At 47.3% G+C, this 19,567-nt stretch overlaps 1 protein-coding gene across 2 annotated transcripts in view; it reads right to left on the reverse strand.

Annotated features, from left to right (window-relative positions):
• Positions 1 to 19,567, reverse strand: part of CPLX1 (complexin 1) — a 128,919-nt gene that overhangs the window by 67,723 nt on the left and 41,629 nt on the right. The window lies entirely within an intron of this gene.

Genomic DNA, 19,567 nt, shown 5'->3' on the forward strand with positions numbered 1-19,567 from the left:
ATCCCCTAAGGACTGTGCTGAATGCAAATATGACCCAGTATGTCATTACCACCAAAACAGAACCAGAAGTAGTCTGATGGCAGACTTACAAGTGGAGTAATTCGAAGGTAACATGAGCTGACTTTGAATGCAAAATTCTTCAGCTCTGAATTTGGTCCTAGTGTTTTTGCCTCCTCTCCTCTGGACTGAGGGAGAATCCACACACAGCTCATTAGCTACGCTGACCTCTCTTTGCTGTGAGCCTGAGCACCACAGTATTTGCTGTAGGCAAGAAGAGAGAAAACCGCCATCACGTCGGGCCAATATTTTTGGTCACAGCAGAGCTCATGTACCTGGTTAGATATGTGCTCATAACTGATGCACCTGGATGAACTCAGCTGGGATTTATTCAAGGTAGGTCTCGCACCACACGCCCTTCCAAGCTCTTGATGGTGTTAGCAGTGCTGCTGAATATAGGCAGTTCACAAGCTGTTCCCAGCCAGTTGGGAGACCTCCAGCCACCCGACCCCTCCATCAGAGGGCACAGGAATTCCTAAAAGTGTCTCAACACATCTGTGGCTATCTACAAAATGTCATCAGGATCCAGAACCAGAGTGTTTACTGTGCATTAAGAGTGCTGTTTTTCCCTACCCCAGGCCAAGAGAGAAAATGAGTGGCTTTTTACTACCTACTTGCTATGGTAGAATGGGGAATTAGCATCTCATAAAAACCCCTGATCCCCAGAGGGAGTACTGTTATTACACCACTGTGCCATTCCCCGTGCACACAAGCCCTGAGACCCAAGGGAGCTCAAGGACCAAACCTAAAGCTTTCAATACCAAAAAACATAGCCTGATACACAGACACCCCAAGTCCTCAAGCTTCAACTGGGGTAAGCTAGTGCTGGAGAAAGAGACTGTTTTTAACTCCATGGTCACCAATGCGGTAAAGATACACTTCTGCAGTGTAACCCAGTGCTGACAACCACATACATCATTTACTATGAGGGAACCAGTTCAGGCTAAGTCTTTTCTATCCTCAGTACTTGCTCTGGAATCAATAGTCACTAGAGGAAGGCTGACATGATAGCACTAACAGCATGCTTTCAAGACTGTAGCTTGCTTGCTGTTAAAGACATAATTTAATGTGTGGCTTGTTGTACTTGGCCCTGTGCTTGCTGATCCGTAATGCTGTAGTGATACACAGCAACCATATGCAGGGGAAAGGAGGGAAAGGCACAATTAAAAGCTTTAGAGAAACAAATATTGTTCACTTCAACAGCCAATCAAATACATTTAGGATCTTCATTTACAATTCAGAGCTGCAGGAGTAAGGAAGGACAGCAAAAGGACAGTTTCAGCATTGAGATATTTAACAAATGCACTCCAGAAGAATTAGTAGGAGGAACTTCTATTTTCAATCCATCTGCAACCTCAACTGCAACTGGATTCAGTCGCATTTTTTCAGACAGATGTGCTGCAATACTGAGAATCTGCCCGTTTTTTCCTGTGAAAAGCTGAGAGCTCACCACTCACTCTATGCATAGTAAAAAAAGGATAAAAAAAAGATTTTGAAAGAATATATTCTCAGCTATAGGAAGCAAACATCTTTTAAATAAGGTCAAAAGAAACTTGATAATCAAACGTTAGAAAGATCTTCTAGCAGTGAAACAATGTTTGTCGATGTCCACTAACAGAAATAGTCTGAAGTGGTAACCAGAGAGAAGTACAGTGCATTTTGTGCTCTGTGTATGCAGGCAGCATTTGTCGTGAATAGGTGTAGGTTCACATAAATATATAATTTAGACTCCACTTGCACTGCAGGAAAGGTCTGTGCAGCTTGTAAAGGTGAGGTGACATGAAAGTAGGTCATCAAAGATGATAGGTATGGGACAGCTTCAATTCAAGAAACTATTAATCGAGTGGAACTTTCCAGACAGGGAAAAAGACATGTTGCTGGAGGTGTACAGATTCAGAAATGACTGGGAAATGGAATGACTCTTCACTGTTTCTTTATATATAAGACTAAGTAAAGATAAAGACTAAGCAGGAACTAAGGAGGAAGCAAGTTTCAAACTAAGTTACTCTGAGGAAAACTCCAGAGAAGAAGAACATGGTTATCCATAAAGCAAATAACTGACCTGTGAAACTCTTTGACACAGGATATCCCACAAATTTTCATAGCATGGAGAGGAGAACAGAGAAGATCAAGAAGAAAAAGAGGACCGCTAACATAAAGAAACTACTTTCTGTTCAGGAAGTTCCTGAACCAGCATTGTTGGAAGCTGGCGAAATATTTGGGGAAACATGATTCTAAACTTCTTGTATTTTTCAACCTTCATTGGCTACTCTTGCAGCAACAGGATAGTGATGCACAGTGCAGTGCGTGATGTTGAGCCTAGATAGGATTAAGGTACAACTGGAGTTTATACCCATAGATTATTAGGTTTCAGCACTAGGCTGGGGGCAGGGGAATGAATGAAAATTGAGGCCTTTGTGCAAGAGTCCTTTAAAAACAAAGTCTACTACAATTCCCGGAAGCTGAGGCACATCACATTCCCTGATGTCCTATCAAGACATGATTTCCTTTGTTTCCTTTTATTCCACACAGTGAAAGCAGCACGTGGGTATTTCTATGTGTATTTTACAATGCTACTACATGGTATGGGTAATTTTTTTGGTGGCTGAAAGTTACCATTACAAGATTTAGACATACCAAGTCTGTTCCACCTGCAAGACCGTTTAGAAAGTAAAATGAGATATTCCTAATTATAACATACTAAATTATTGCACTCTCTTCCATTCCTTCCCTAGCTGGGGAAGAATTCCTTCAGGACACAAAAATGGACTCTGCCAAGGAAAGAATACCTGATCTCTTGCTGATACCACTTTCACAGATGAACCGAGTGCTGCAATGAAAGTCTCTTCCTAAAAGTTGAACTAGTCCTTCTTGCCCCCCAAATACACCCACTTCTAATGGAATGATTTTGTGCTTCCTGTTCAGGAAGAAACTGTAACCCAACACTTGGATGCAGTGTAAGGAAGATGTATTGACAGCCAGACTTTACATAGCTAAGATGGACCTCCATCTTTTCAGCATGATGAGAATAATCTTCCAGGTTTCTTTTTTCCCCTTCACATAAATGAATAGCATGTGTGGACAACGAAGCAGAGAAACAGGCTGTAAACCATGTACTAGTCACATAATGGTTACTGAAGGAGAAAATAGAGCTAGACCAAAAAGCATATCATCCTTTAACAGGTGGAGCGTGTCTAACTATTGGTTTCTGAGTTTAACAAGGTACAGCATACTGCTCAAGGTCAACAGCTCTTTGGTTGCAGACATTCAAAATAAGCATTTGGATATTTATTTCTGCTAGCAATTTAAGGGTACAAGCAACATATTCACTCTGGGAAGGCATTTGGGAGATAGTATCCCCAAAGCCAAATAGAGCCATTTTAAAAGTTCACATAATTTTGTTTTGCTTTGAGAACTCACACATCGTCTTTCTCTGTTACTTGAGCAATGTGCTTTTATCCAACTAGGAGCTTCGAAATAACTAGATCAACCAGATACCCAGTTATGATTCAAGCTTTTGGAGTTCAGTACACAGACTAACACGGCACTTCAGTGTAAAATTTAAAGTCACAATAGAAATTAAAAATGCCATCTGACTTTGCAGCAGGACAAGGAGATCTTTCCAAGCCCATCATCAAACACTTTCTTTATCATAACTAGAGACTTTATCCTGGAACAGAAAAAAGGTAAGTTGCTTATTCTTTACAACTTCATTCTTTTGCAAGAACATAAATGTATCCTCTTTAATCCCAAGAAGTTTGAAAACATTCCACTAAAAAAACCACCTCTCTTAATATAAACTTACTGTTTCAACACGCTACATTTTGCTTCATCAGTATTTTTCCATTAGCAGTTGTCAAACTTCAGCTGCGAGGGTTCATCTGTGATGTGCAACGTGCTATCTATATGAAATACAGCAAGCAATAATCCTTCATCTCCCCATCTGTTCAGTGACAGAATTACAGGGCACCCCGCTGGTCATGCTTTGTCAAACACTGACACAAGTACTTTTCCTTTGAATTGCAGATTCTGTGGAGCTATTTTTCTATCACAAGTTCTCTTCAAAGAGGCATTTGCAGCTAGTCTACTCTTGCTTGCAGAGGGAAGAAGGAAAATATGTATACTCAAGAATTTTACATTTTATTTAGGCCTCTGCCTAACTCCCAAGTTCTATCCATGAGCGTGTGTGTGACACTTGACTGCAGATCATGCTACTGTACTGAATGCTGCACCACAGTGCTGCTGAGATATATGGATGCAGAAGCACTTGCCATGACAGGGCCTGCTGCCTGCAACCTTCCTTCTGTTCTGGGAGCAGGTAAAGAGTCTCCTGCCAGACTAAAAATTTCTGCTGTTACTCATGAAATTATACACACAGGCTCAGATTTGGTCTTCAATCACAGAGTCGGACTAAGTGTTTTCAACCTCCTACTTCATTCCTCTTACTCTGTCTTCACACTGTAATCCCAAATGTCCCTGTGCAAATCTTTGCAAGGCTTCTCTGAAGATGGATAGCAATCTACAACAGAAGGAATTGCTACTTTGAGGACTGCCATCATCTACCATTCCTGGACCCACAGCTTATACTATTTGCTTCACAACATGTGATGCTGAACATAAAACCGGACCATTTTTCAAAAGCCTCAAGAATCCCACAGCCAATTAGCCCTTCGTTTCGTTTCAAAAAGCAAGCCTCTTTGCTGCGTACAGATGACATACATATTTCTAGGACTCACTATGTTCAGCCATTCATTCTTGACCCTTCTTTTTCCTACCAGAAATTATCTTCCTAAACTCTTCAATTCCATCCATGTGGCTGTGATCCAAAGTGAATCAATGCAACCATACTGGCCAATTTAATTGGTCTTAAAGGCCTGAAGTGTCAACAAAGCACACCAAGCAATACTTTTCTGACCCTTCAATAAATTCAGCTGTCAAGGAATCTCATCATGAAACAGACACTAGTATAAAGGTGTTTCCAATCGTCACTCGATCCCAGGCCAGGAAAAGATCAGATTAAAAGAGTATAAGGCACTTTTATACAAAGACTCATTGTGTCTTTGAGTGCAGTCATAACACCAGAGTAATTGTGCAAACATATAATTAGGTAATTACACTGGTATCCTCCCATAATCCTTGACCGATTTTTATTTGACACCACAGTCCAAGAGTACTAGGACTACACAAAAAACAGTTGCCTAATAATAGACTTTGAGTTACCTTTATTGTACAGTCCAGGCTACAATAATAAGAGACTCTAGGCTAGTATTAAGACCATCTCCCTCAGCCTCTCCTCATAGGAGAAATGTTCCAGTCCCCTCACCATCCTTGTAGCCCTCCGCTGGACTCTCTCCAGTAGCTCCTCATCTTTCTGGAACTGGGGAGCCCAGAACTGGACAGAGTACTCCAGATGAGGCCTCACTAGGGCAGTGTAGAGGGGAAGGAGAACCTCCCTCGACCTGCTGGCCACACTCTTCTTAATGCACCCCAGGATCCCATTGGCTTTCTTGGCAGCCAGGGCACACTGCTGTCTCATGGTTAACCTGTCGTCCACCAGGACACCCAAGTCCCTCTCTGCAGAGCTGCTCTCCAGCAGGTCCGCCCCAAGCCTGTAGTGGTGCATGGGGTTATTCCTCCCCAGGTGCAGGACCCTGCATTTGCCTTTGTTGAACCTCATCAAGTTCCTCTCTGCCCAACTCTCCAGCCTATCCAGGTCACGCTGAATGGTAGCACAGCCTTCCAGTGTGTCTACCACACCTCCCAGTTTGGTGTCATCAGCAAACTTGCTGATGGTACATTCCAACTCTTCATCCAGGTCGTTGACAAAGAAGTTGAACAACACTGGGCCCAGTACTGACCCCTGAGGGACACCACTAGTTACCAGCCTCCAATTAGACTCAGCGCCGCTGACGACAACCCTCTGAGTTCTGCCATTCAGCCAGTTCTCAATCCACTTCACCGACCACTCATCTAGCCCATACTTCCTGAGCTTCCCTAGGAGGATATTATGGGAGACTGTGTTGAAAGCCTTGCTGAAGTCTACGTAGACAACATCCACGGCTCTCCATTCGTCTACCCAGCCAGTGATGTCATTATAGAAAGCTATCAGATTGGTCATGCATGATTTCCCCTTGGTGAATCCATGCTGACTACTCCTGATAACTTTCTTTTCCTCCACTTGCTTGAGGATGGCCTCCAGGATAAGCTGCTCCATCACCTTTCCCGGGATGGAGGTGAGGCTGACCGGCCTGTAGTTCCCTGGGTCCTCCTTCTTGCCCTTTTTGAAGACTGGAGTGACACTGGCCTTTCTCCAGTCCTCGGGCACCTCTCCTGTCCTCCAGGGCCTCTCAAAGATGATAGAGAGTGGCTCAGCAATGACATCCGCCAGCTCCCTCAGCACTCGTGGGTGAATTCCATCAGGGCCCATGGATTTGTGGACGTCCAGATCGCTTAAGCGATCCCTCACACAGTCCTCCTCGACCAAGGGAAAGTCGTCCTCTCTGTAGGCTTCTTCTCTTACCTCCGGCGCCTGGGATTCCTGAGGGCCAGTCTTAGCACTGAAGACTGAAGCAAAGAAGGCATTCAGTAGCTCTGCCTTCTCTGCATCCTCCGTCACCAGGACACCCGCCTCATTCAGCAGCGGCCCCACGTTGTCCCTAGCCTTCCTTTTGCTGCTGATGTAGTTGAAGAAGCTCTTCTTGTTGTTTTTGACATCCCTTGCCAGCTTCAATTCCAGGTGGGCTTTGGCCTTCCTCGTTGCATCCCTGCACAATCTGACCATATTCCTGTACTCTTCCCAAGTGGCCTGCCCCTCTTTCCACATTCCATGGACCTTTCTCTTCCACCTGATCTCCACTAGAAGCTCCTTGTTTAACCATGCAGGTCTCCTGCCTCATTTGCTCGATTTCTTTCTCAGGGGTTGCATTGCTCCTGAGCATGGAGGAAGTGTCGTTTAAAGAGCAACCAGCACTCATGGACCCTCCTGCCTTCAAGAGCCCTAGCCCACGTGATTCCTCCCAGTAGCTCCTTGAAGAGGGCAAAGTCAGCCCTCCCGAGGTCCAAGGTTTTGATCCTGCTTATCGTCCTGCTTCCTCCACGCAGGATCCTGAACTCGACCATTTCATGGTCACTGCAGCCAAGTCTACCTCTGACCTTCACATCCTCCACCAGTCCCTCCTTGTTTGTTAACACAAGGTCCAGCAGAGTGCCTTTCCTTGTTGGTTCCTCCACCACTTGCATCAGAAAGTTATCATCGATGCTCTGTAGGAACCTCCTGGATTGCGCCTGCCTAGCTGTATGGTCTTCCCAGCTGATGTCAGGGTGGTGGAAGTCCCCCATGAGAACCAGGGCCTGTGATTGTGAGGCTGCTTGTAGCTGCCTGTAGAAGGCCTCATCAATTTCCTCCTCCTGGTCAGGTGGCCTGTACTACACACCCACCGTAATGTCACCTGTGTGAGCCTGTCCCTTAATTCTAATGCACAAGCTCTCAACTCGTTCCTCATTTGCCCCCAGGCCAAGCTCAATGCATTCCAGTTGCTGTCTCACATATAGAGCAACTCCACCACCTCTCCTTGTTGGCCTGTCTTTCCTAAAGAGTCTGTAGCCATCCATGACAGCATGCCAGTTGTGCGAGTTGTCCCACCATGTTTCTGTGATGGCGACCAAGTTGTAGCCGTCCTGCTGCATAATGGCTTCCAGCTCCTCCTGTTTATTGCCCATGCTACGTGCGTTGGTATAGACACACTTGAGCTGGGCTGTTAATCTCACCCCTGGCCCTGGCACGCCAAGCCTAGGCTCATCCCTAGTGAGCTGGGCAATGTTCTCTTCCCCCTTCGAACCTAGTTTAAAGCCCTCTCAATGAGCCCCGCCAGCTCATGGCCAAGAATCCTTTTTCCCCTTTGAGATAGCTGCAATGCACCTGTTGCCAGCAGGCCTGGTGCTGTGTACACCTCCCCATGATCAAAGAAGCCAAAATTTGACCAATGGCACCAGTCCCTGAGCCACCTGTTAACCAGGTGAGTTTTCCTGCCCCTTTCAGTGCTGTTCCCTGCCACTGATGGGATGGAGAAAAACACCACCTGCGCCCCTGATCCCTCAACCAGTCGCCCCAGTGCCCTGAAGTCCCTTTTGATGGCTTTGGGACTTCTCTCCACTATCTCGTCTGCACTAACCTGCATTACCAAGAGCGGGTAATAATAAGAAGAAGGCCGCACCAGACCAGGGAGTTTCTTCGCAACATCCCTAACCCGGGCCCCAGGGAGGCAGCAGACTTCCCTGCGGGATGGGTCCGGTCGGCAGATCGGGCCCTTTGTTCCCCTCAGAAGGGAATCACCTATGACAATTACCCTCCTTTTTTTCTTAGCCGAGGTAGTCGTAATACGTGGGGCTGACTGACTCATCCTGGGCAACCCCCTGGATGAAGCTTCACCTTCACCCACTTCCTCTGTGGCCGGTCCCTCACATTTCAGGGGCCCAAAACTGAACACAGTATCCGAGGCGTGCCCTCACCAGTGCTGAGTACAAGGGCACGATCACCTCCCTACTCCTGCTGGCCACACCATTCCTGACACAAGCCAGGATGCCGTTGGCCTTCTTGGCCACCTGGGCACACTGCTGGCTCATGTTCAGCTGGCTGTCGACCAACACCCCTAGGTCCTTTTCCACTAGGCAGCTTTCCAGCCTATAGTGTTGCATGTGGTTGTTGTGACCCAAGTGCAGGACCACGCACTTAGCCTTGTTGAACCTCATGCAAACAGCCTTGGCCCATTGTTCCAGCCTGCCCAGATGCCTCTGTAAAGCCTTTCTACCCTCAAGCAGATCAACACTTTTCTTCTGTTCCATCTCATTTGCTGCTACCAAAATACACAAAGCCTTGAACATCTTCTAGACTTGACACACAGGCTGTTTTCTTTTGCCTGACACTTCTCAGAACATATTTGTTCTTACCAAATTCAGCAAAAATCACAACTTTCATGCTTGTCCAATCACAACCTTCCTTCTTGTCCAAACTGCATAATGAAGGGATTCCCCCTGATATGCCCCAGCTCTCTTTTTACAAAATAAACATAATTTCTTGATCATTTCATTTAGCTGACAAACTCCATCAATCTTTCTGCTGATCTCCCTGCATTGTTAGCTTTCTTTTACTCCTTTATTGTACAAGCTCGAATTTTTCTTGTGCATAATATAAAAGAGAAATAAGGTCTCAGAGTGACTTGACAGCAGCTTTATTTACAGTGTAGGTAAGACTTGTATGCAGCCATCAAAGAAATCTACTCTGAATATTAATCTGATGTTGCTAAAAACTAAATCATGAGTACAGCCTATTTTAAAGCTGCGGTACATATTACACTCAAAAATCCATGCAATGAACTTGTCAACATTTATTACAGTAAATTAACCGTCAGAATAGTTCTAAATATAATCCTTTTGCTGGATTTTAGGCTGCATTCAATCAACAAACTACACTGGCCTGGCGCAGTCTGGTCTACCACTAGCCGGACTGTAGCTCACAACATGCAAAGGCCCAGCTTCTTTTCACAGAGCCCCTAGCTTCCACCAATATTTCTAGCCTTTCTTGTATACCCCTTCAGGTACCTTGAAATATATCAGTCAACAATGTTGGTCGGAGTTTAATGTTGATTGTGATGTAGTATCCAGGATAAGCAAGGAAAAGAGATCCCTTCTTACACACTTGCGCGGACTATCCCATCTTACTGCTAGCTCAAATCATAGGAAGCTGATAATATTTACTGTGATACTGATCAAGAACATCTTTCATCCTCAGGTTGCAGAAAGGTGAGCAAGGAGGCAGAGAGGATGGGCGATACTTATCTGCTGTCCTATTCTGAACATGCTGAAAGTACAATCTAACTCTAAATGAGGAGGTTTGTGAAATTTTTGGCTTAAACCTGAGTACAGAACTCAGTTGTTTCCACCACTAAGCATGGGCACACGGTTGACTACAGTTCAACCCTTGGGAAGAATACTAGGCCTGTTTAAGCTATTATCAAGTACACAGTCCATCCTGAAACATTCCTACAGAGTGATCATCTTGCTGCCTCTCCCAAATCTCAAAGCAGCCATTAGGAGGCTAACTACAGGTTCCCCTGCTGTTCTAGGCTGGGCAACAGTCGACCCCACCAGCAGCAAGATGAACACATGAATATGAACACAGAATCTGAGCTTTCTGTTACGGACTCCACTGTGCACCACTCCCAAGTTGTGTGCCTTTTCACCTCCAACACCCTAGCAAAGTTGCACGAACTTTCCTGGATAAATCACTCATTAAAAAGACTGGTTAAAAAGCAAATGGGCACCATGCATGTGGAAAGGATATTACCCATAATGTGCAGAGGGTCTTGGCATACAAGCATACAAGCAGCCTTAATCGTCTCTGAAAGCCATTACTCTATATCTGGAATCAGTGTGCCACCAGAATAATGCAGATTTCCTTATGATCTCTGAGGCACTTTACTGGGTCTTGGGGCCAGCTGGACACCCAGCAGGATGGTGATCTGGCCCACAGCATCTAATTCCCGTCAGTTCAGCACAGGCTCATCAGCCCTTGCCTTGCCAGCCACATAACAGCACACATTGTAAGCCCACGGTTTCTGTCTAAAAGGACATTCTGAGCCTGACATCGGACACAGCTTTAATCCATTCAGGATTATGCATGGCCAGAGTCACACAGGCTACAAAGAAGTCTTGATGGGCTCCCAGAACTGCTTTTAACTGCACTATTTCTCATCTATATACCAGCTCAACCATTTTTCTTCACACATCTCAAGAACAGGCAGAGGCTGAGTACACAGTCAGTACTCAGCAGGAGGTAATACAGAAGACATTAGCAGAAAATCTCCTTATGTTCCAGAACTTTTTAATGGTATTGGGGCTTTTGGAAAGCTCAATTAAAGACCGATACATCCAGTTTGCAAGTCCAAGCATAGAGCCTCTGACATATCAGACCATGAAGGTTTTTCAGTTTGGTACTGATAAACCTCTGCAGTCCCTTGACTTTCTGCTGTCTTTTGAGTGTGAATTCTTCTCAAAACATAAATCCAAATCCACATTCTATGTTTCTGCCTTCCTTACCTGGTAACATGTTGATTACAGCTCACTAAATGCAGAACTTCCTTTTCAGATAACCCCATTTTACATGTTTGGTCTGAGGTACTCTAGGCACTCTCAGCAGTCCATGAATTTCTGTGTAGCAAGGAGGAAAGTGTCTGCATTCATTATCCTGGCTCTGCACACTGGATCCACAAGACCATGTTCCTGGGAACCTCCCCAGGATCATCTGACAAAAGAGGGTAGTGTCTAGTTTGTAGGATGATATAGGCAGGGGGAAATGCAAGCACATGCAGCCAAGCTCTGCAGTGATGGACAGAGCTTTTCTCAAGGAGGAGAGGAAAGTGTAAAATGTCTTCAGCAGTATGGCAGAGAATAGAGTCAGATTGAAATCCAGGCTTGACAGACAACACATCTCATAAGGACAGAGGCAGGGGAGAGATATTTATAATGTTTTTTATTACCTATTCATTTTAAGTAGTGCTTTTGAAAGTCGTTCATTCAAGAGAAGGAAGCCATCTATTTTAAAGTCTTGTCGTCCACATCTGTGTCCTGGGTTTGGCCAGAACAGGGTTAATTTTCACCGGACTCCAGGAAGGGGCACAGCCGGGGGGTGTGGGGGCTGACCCCACCTGGCCAAACAAAGCCCGGTATTCCATACCATGTGTTGTCACGCTGGGTTCCGGTGGGGGGGGGGGGGGCGGTGCGGTGGGAACTCACTTGCGGCTTGGGAGGGCGCGGCGCCGGTCCTGTTCGGGAGAAAGGGTCTGTTGTGCGAGTTTGTTTCGTGTTTTCTCCTTATCTGTACCGTTGTTGTTACTGTTCCATTTGTGTGCTGTTCTGTTAAACTGCCCTTATCCCGACCCACCAGTTTCTGCCTGTTTCTTTCCATTCTCCTCTGCACGCCAGCGGGGGGAGGGGCGGCCGCGTGGCGCTTTTGTTCCCGGCCACAGACAAAACCAAAATATTAAATTTGGCGCCCAAGCGTGGGGCAGGGATAACGGCAGGGCTGAGCAGCGGGTGTTAAAACTGCTTTCTTACATTTTGTTAAATATTGTTATATGCATTTTTCTGTGTTAAAATAGTCGCCGGTAAAAATGTTTCTGTCTTTCATCAGATGGTTGTGGTTTTTGAATTCGTACTTGCTGTACTTGTTCCCTGTGGTGCTATTCATCGTCACGGGGAAAAGGATCAGGATTATGATTTTACTGTACTGTACGATATCGACTTATGACATGATAACGTCAATGTGCATGAAATTAGGCTTGTATTTGCATGCGGCACTGTGCTCATTTCCATACCTCAGACCCTATGTCTTGGAATTTGTTAATAATCGAACCCAGCCTGTGGGGAAAACCGGAGGGGATACCTTCCCCCACTCTTTCGCCCCCCCTCTCTCCTTCAGGCTAGTCCTAAGGGCTTTCGAGAATTTCGAGTACCCGAGTACCCGTGGGATGCTCAGGCCAGCACTCTTCTTTTGTTCTGCCTCCTGAATGGGTTTAAGCTTTTGTTTAGGGTTAAACAAGTCGTTAAGAACATCGTGCAGAGACCTGCCCCGGGGCTGGATAGCTGTGAGTGGCTGGGTGTTTGGGACAGCATGGGCAAGTACCTAGCGCAGTGGACACCCCCGGTGTGTTTTAAACTCACCCTTGAACAAATACAGAATCCGGACAAACTAGTAAAATATCTGCAAAAAGTGTGCTGCCACCCTGGGAACTCCAGAGAGACACAAATCACCGCAATGTGCTGGGGTCTGGCCCACACCTACCGAGCTTCCGTGTTCAACTCTGTTCAGCGCCTTAAAGGGGAAGGCGGGGGAAACGAAGCGGCAGGCACTGGCGCTGCCCCCCCAGCCGGCCCCGCAGGCCCTCCAGCCCAGCAGGCAGCCACAGCCCACCTCCCGACCAGCATCGCCGCTGCCACAGCTGCAGGGTCTGCCTCGGTTTCCCCGGCGGGCACGGCAGCTGCTCCAGCCCCAGCTCCAGCAGCAGGCATCACGGCTGAGCCCAATGACCAACCTGCGCAGGTAGCAGTCGCCCCCGTAAAACTAAAGAAAGATGCAAAGAGAGCAGATCGCTGCAGGAGGGATGACAATGAGCCGGGGTCATCGCGAGAGATAGAGACAGAGATCATCACCCGGTCCCTGTCCCTGGGCGAGCTGCGAGACATGCGGAAAGATTTCAGCTACCACCCAGGCGAGCACATTGCCACCTGGCTGCTGCGGTGCTGGGATAATGGGGCCAGCAGCTTGGAATTAGAGGGCAAGGAAGCCAAGCAGCTGGGATCCCTGGCCAGGGATGGGGGCATTGACAAAGCCACTGGGAAAAAGGAACAAGTCCTCAGCCTCTGGAGGAGACTTCTGTCGGGCGTGAGGGAGAGGTACCCCTTCAGTGACGATTTTGTATGCTATCCTGGCAAGTGAACCAATATGGAAAGGGGTATTCAGTACTTAAGGGAATTAGCTGTGCGGGAGCTGGTTTACTGTGACACAGACGATGAGCAGGTACCCACAGACCCAGATGAACTCCAGTGCTCACAATCCACATGGAGGTAGTTTGTGCGGAGCGCACCCTCCTCATATGCCAACTCACTGGCAGTTGTAAATTGGAAAGGTAAGGAGGCACCAACAGTGGATGAGGTGGCTGTCAGACTCCAGCAATATGAGGAAAGTCTCTCTTCCTCCCTTGTCTCAGCCATGGAGAAACTGGTCAAGCGACTAGAAAAGAATATGTCCTACTCCCCACCTGTACGGGCCAGTGTCTCAGCTATTACGGGCAAGCGTTTCTCTGCTCACGAGAGGGAATACAGAGGCTATACACCCCAGGGCACCCTGTGGTTCTACCTGTGTGACCACGGAGAGGACATGAGGAAGTGGGATGGAAAACCCACCTCAAGTCTTGAGGCACGAGTGCGTGAGTTGCGAGGTAAAACAATCACAAAAGGGGATTCTGTTAGGAAAAACGCTGCTCCAGTTTCCAGCAGCCAGCTCTCCAGACCAGGTAGACAGTTTGATCTTGATTCCGATCCTCTGGAGGGGACCTCCAAGTCATTTTTACAGCAGGTGAGCAGAAAAGTCTCTGACGAGGATTAGAGGGGCCCTGCCTCCAGCCAGGTGGAGGAAAGGGACAACCGTGTTTATTGGACGGTGTGGATTCGGTGACCTGGCACGTCAGATCCACAAGAGTATAAAGCTCTAGTGGACACTGGTGCACACTGTACTTTAATGCCATTAGAGTTCAAAGGGTCAGAGTCCATTTGCATTTCTGGACTGACAGGGGGGTCCTAAGAGCTGAGTGTACTGGAGGCTGAAGTAAGCCTCACAGGGCAGGACTGGCAAAAGCACCCCATTGTAACTGGCCCCAAGGCTCCATGCATCCTTGGCATAGACTATCTTAGGAGAGGGTATTTCAAGCACCCAAAGTGGTATCGGTGGGCTTTTGGCATAGCTGCTGTGGAGACAGAAGAAATTAAACAGCTGTCCATTTTGCCTGGTCTCTCGGAGGATCCTTCTGTTGTGTGGTTGCTGAGGGTTGAAGAACAACAGGTGCCAATCGCAACCACAACGGTGCACCAGCGACAGCATCGTATCAACCAAGACTCCCTTATTCCCATTCATCAGCTGATCCGCCAGCTAGAGAGTCAAGGAGTGATCACCAAAACTCGATCACCCTTTAATAGTCCCATATGGCCAGTGAGAAAATCTACTGGAGAGTGGAGACTGACTATAGACTACCGTGGCCCGAATGAAGTCACACCACCGCTGAGTGCTGCCGTGCCAGACATGCTAGAACTTCAGTATCAGCTGGAGTCAAAGGCAGCCAAGTCGTATGCTACAACTGACATCGCTAATGCATTCTTCTCCATCCCTTTGGCAGCAGAGTGCAGGCCACAGTTTGCTTTCACCTGGAGGGGCATCCAGTACACCTGGAATCGACTGCCCCAAGGGTGGAAACACAGTCCCACCATTTGCCATGGACTAATCCAGACTGCACTGGAAAAGGGTGAAGCTCCAGAACATCTGCAGTACATCGATGACATCATTGTCTGGGGTGACACAGTGGAGGAGGTTTTTGAGAAAGGGCAGAAAATAGTTCAGATCCTTCTGAAAGCTGGTTTCGCCATTAAGCGAAGTAAAGTCAAGGGACCTGTGCAAGAGATCCAGTTTTTGGGAATAAAATGGCAGGATGGGCGCCGTCAAATCCCAATGGATGTCATCAACAAAATAGCAGCCACGTCTCCACCAACCAGCAAAAAGGAAGCACAGGCCTTCTTAGGTGTTGTGGGTTTTTGGAGGATGCACATCCCAAATTACAGCCAAATTGTAAATCCCCTGTACCACGTGACCCAGAAGAAGAACGATTTTGAATGGGGCCCTGAGCAACGACACGCATTTGAACAGATTAAACGGGAGATAGTTCATGCCGTAGCCCTTGGTCCAGTCCGGTCAGGGCAAGATGTTAAAAACATACTCTACACTGCAGCCGGGGAGAATGGCCCAAACTGGAGTCTCTGGCAGAAAGCACCAGGGGAGACTCGAGGTCGACCCCTGGGGTTTTGGAGCCAGAGATACAAAGGATCTGAGGCCCGCTATATTCCCACTGAAAAAGAGATTCTGGTAGCATATGAAGGCGTTCGAGCTGCTTCAGAAGTGGTCGGCACTGAAGCACAGCTCCTCCTAGCTTCACAATTGCCGGTCCTGGGCTGGATGTTCAAAGAGAGGGTCCCCTCTACGCATCATGCCACCGATGCTACGTGGAGTAAGTGGGTCGCGCTGATCACCCAGCGCGCCCGAATGGGAAACCCCAGTCGCCCAGGAATTCTGGAGGTAATCATAGACTGGCCAGAAGGCAAAGATTTTGGAGCATCGCCAGAGGAGGAGGTGACACGTGCTGAGGAGGCCCCACTGTATAACAAGCTGCCAGAAGATAAGAAACAGTATGCCCTGTTCATGGATGGGACCTTTCACATTGTGGGGAAGCAGCGGAGGTGGAAGGCTGCTGTATGGAGCCCTACACGACAAGTCGCGGAAACTGCCGAAGAAGGTGGTGAGTCCAGACAGTTTGCAGAGGTGAAAGACATCCAGCTGGCTTTAGACATTGCCAGTCGAGAGAAGTGGCCAGTGCTCTATCTTTACACTGACTCTTGGATGGTGGCCAATGCCTTGTGGGGGTGGCTGCAGCAATGGAAGAAGAACAACTGGCAGCACAGAGGCAAACCTATCTGGGCTGCCCCATTGTGGAAAGATATTGCTGCCCGGCTGGAGCAGTTGGTTGTAAAAGTGCGTCACGTGGACGCCCACGTCCCTAAGAGTCGGGCCACTGAGGAACATCAAAACAACCACCAGCTAGATCAGGCTGCTAAGATTGAAGTGGCTCAGGTGGATCTGGACTGGCAACATAAGGGTGAACTCTTTATACCTCGGCGGGCCCATGTCACCTCGGGCCACCAAGGAAGAGACGCGACATACCAATGGGCTCGTGACCGGGGGGTGGACTTGACCATGGACACCATTGCACAGGTTATCCATGAATGTGAAGCATGTGCTGCGATCAAGCAAGCCAAGCGGGTAAAGCCTCAGTGGTATGGAGGACGATGGCTAAAATATAAATATGGGGAGGCTTGGCAGATTGACTACATCACACTGCCACAAACCCGCCAAGGCAAGTGCTATGTGCTCACAATGGTGGAGGCCACCACCGGATGGCTGGAAACCTACCCTGTGCCCCATGCCACCGCCCGGAATACCATCCTGGGCCTGGAAAAACAAGTCCTGTGGCGACATGGCACTCCCGAAAGAATCGAGTCAGACAACGGGACTCACTTTTGTAACAGCTTCATGGACACCTGGGCCAAAGAACACAGTATTGAGTGGGTGTATCACATCCCCTACCATGCACCAGCCTCTGAAAAGATCAAGGGGTACAATGGGCTGCTAAAAACCACTTTGAGGGCAATGGAGGGTGGGACTTTCAAAAACTGGGATACTCATTTAGCAAAGGCCACCTGGTTGGTTAACACCAGAGGGTCCACCAACCGGGCTGGTCCTGCCCAGTCAAAACCTCAGCGCCCCGAGGAAGGAGATAAAGTCCCCGTAGTAGACATGCGCAACATGTTAGGGAAGACAATTTGGGTTAATCCTGCCTCGGGCAAAGGCAAGCCTGTCCGCGGGATTGCTTTTTCTCAAGGACCTGGGTGTACCTGGTGGGTAATGCGGAAGGATGGGGAAGTCCGATGTGTACCTCATGGGGAATTAATTTTGGGCGAGAATAGTCCATAAATAAATTGTATAAAGTTAATTGTTAAATAACCCTGTCACTGTCTGTTAGCACTGTTATAATTGTTATATTTTGTACCAGTAGTAGCATGGTAAGAATCGTCCACATTAAAGAAGGATGGACTTTTTCGATGAAAACATAGCAGAGCACAGCGATGATGGGACTGGACCTGCTTTTCAACAACTGGCATCCAACAACTTCATCAAGATCAACATCTCCTGCAGACTGTGGGCACGGGCCGCACCAGATACATCAGCTGTGAGCTCCAGATGCAGCAAGTGACCGCCCATCACCACACATCACCTCTCCTGCCACGGAAGACCATTACGACAGATGGAGCCTGAAGTCATGGATTAAATGAACTCAATGGACACTTTAGAGTGATGATCCATAGAGTAAGGGAATGATATCTGGAGACAGGAGAAGTGGTGGTGATCAATTGGACAATGGGGGACCTGGGCATGACGTACATGGTATGGAATAAGGGGTGGATAATGTCCTGGGTTTGGCCAGGACAGGGTTAATTTTCACCGGACTCCAGGAAGGGGCACAGCGGGGGGGGTGGGGGCTGACCCCACCTGGCCAAACAGAGCCCGGTATTCCATACCATGTGTTGTCACGCTGGGTTCCGGTGGGGGGGGCGGTGCGGTGGGAACTCACTTGCGGCTTGGGAGGGCGCGGCGCCGGTCCTGTTCGGGAGAGAGGGTCTGTTGTGCGAGTTTGTGTCGTGTTTTCTCCTTATCTGTACCGTTGTTGTTACTGTTCCATTTGTGTGCTGTTCTGTTAAACTGCCCTTATCCCGACCCACCAGTTTCTGCCTGTTTCTTTCCATTCTCCTCTGCACGCCAGCGGGGGGAGGGGCGGCCGCGTGGCGCTTTTGTTGCCGGCCGCAGGCAAAAGCAAAACAATCTGAAATGAAGAAAACACACGTGCTCTCTATCCTGCATTCAAAGTCATCACATCAAACCTCCAGGACTGAAAAATATCCTCCAAAGGAGAATTTAAGTTTCAGTCTCTTGCTTTTGTGGCTCATAAACTGCCTGAGAGTGATCTGAACTCCTGCTGAAATCAAGGCCATGTCTTCATCAGAATAAAGTAGCATCTACCCAGTGTTTACAGTCAGAAGAGTAAATGACTGACAAAATCCGGGCTCCAGAAAAATAAAACCAAAAGGTTCCTTGTTGATGTTTTCAACTATAGAGCAATATTCACATCTTATGATATGCTTAGCTTTTGCCCTCTCCAAAATGCTTTACATTTTAGAAGCCTCCTATGCCCAGTTTATTAAGCAGGAGATAACACTGCAACGTAAAGTCATTAGAAGCAATGATTCAACACAGTCTTAAGTTTCTCTGACAACCCTGTTTCAGCACAAGTAAATCACTGCTGTGCTTAATAATTTAGTCTTCCATGTTAGCCTTGTAATTACCTCTGAACACGTACCTTACTACCCCATACCCTGAAAGCACTAGTTTTCCAATTTAGATAAAGGTACAGTTTGTACAACGATCAGTGCCCTGCAACCCACCTCTTTTCTCTGTGTTAGTATTTCAGCTCAGTTGTGGTGTGAGAGGAACTGCCCTTCAATATTCCCCTGTTGCACTTTGGGAGCTTCACAACTCATTCCTCTGCAGGTCCAGTGTTTTTTGTTTTTTAAAAATTGAGAAAGATATCCATGAGAAAGGCAGTGGCTTTCAAGCATGGTATCTAGCAGTAAGAGACCTATGAAAAAGTCCAGAATACTTTCAAATGCCTCTGATCAGCACCCCTCTTAACACTGTAAGCTGGAATGGATCTCTGGAGGTCTTTAGCACAGTCTTCTTCTCCAAGCAAGGCTAGCTACAAAGTTAAATCAGTCTGCTCACAGTCTTGTCCACTCACATTTTGGAAATCTCCAAGCAGGGGGATACCACAGCCTCTACATTTAAAGTTGTTTTCTAACTGAAGATGAGCAAGAACCATACAAGTACTAAGAGGGTGCTTACTCACCCAAAATAACTGAAGGGCAAGGCCTTTTCTTCATCCAGATATCTGGTATTCTCCAGTATTAAGGGTCATAACTTCCATGACCAAAACACAGAATCACAGCAAGATCCTCAAGAATGCTCAGAGATGCTCAGATCTGCAAACTTTGTATTATGTCCCCGGGAACCTTGAACAACTTT

This window comes from Opisthocomus hoazin, chromosome Z, assembly GCF_030867145.1.
Source record: "Opisthocomus hoazin isolate bOpiHoa1 chromosome Z, bOpiHoa1.hap1, whole genome shotgun sequence".
Lineage (NCBI taxonomy): Eukaryota > Metazoa > Chordata > Aves > Opisthocomiformes > Opisthocomidae > Opisthocomus > Opisthocomus hoazin.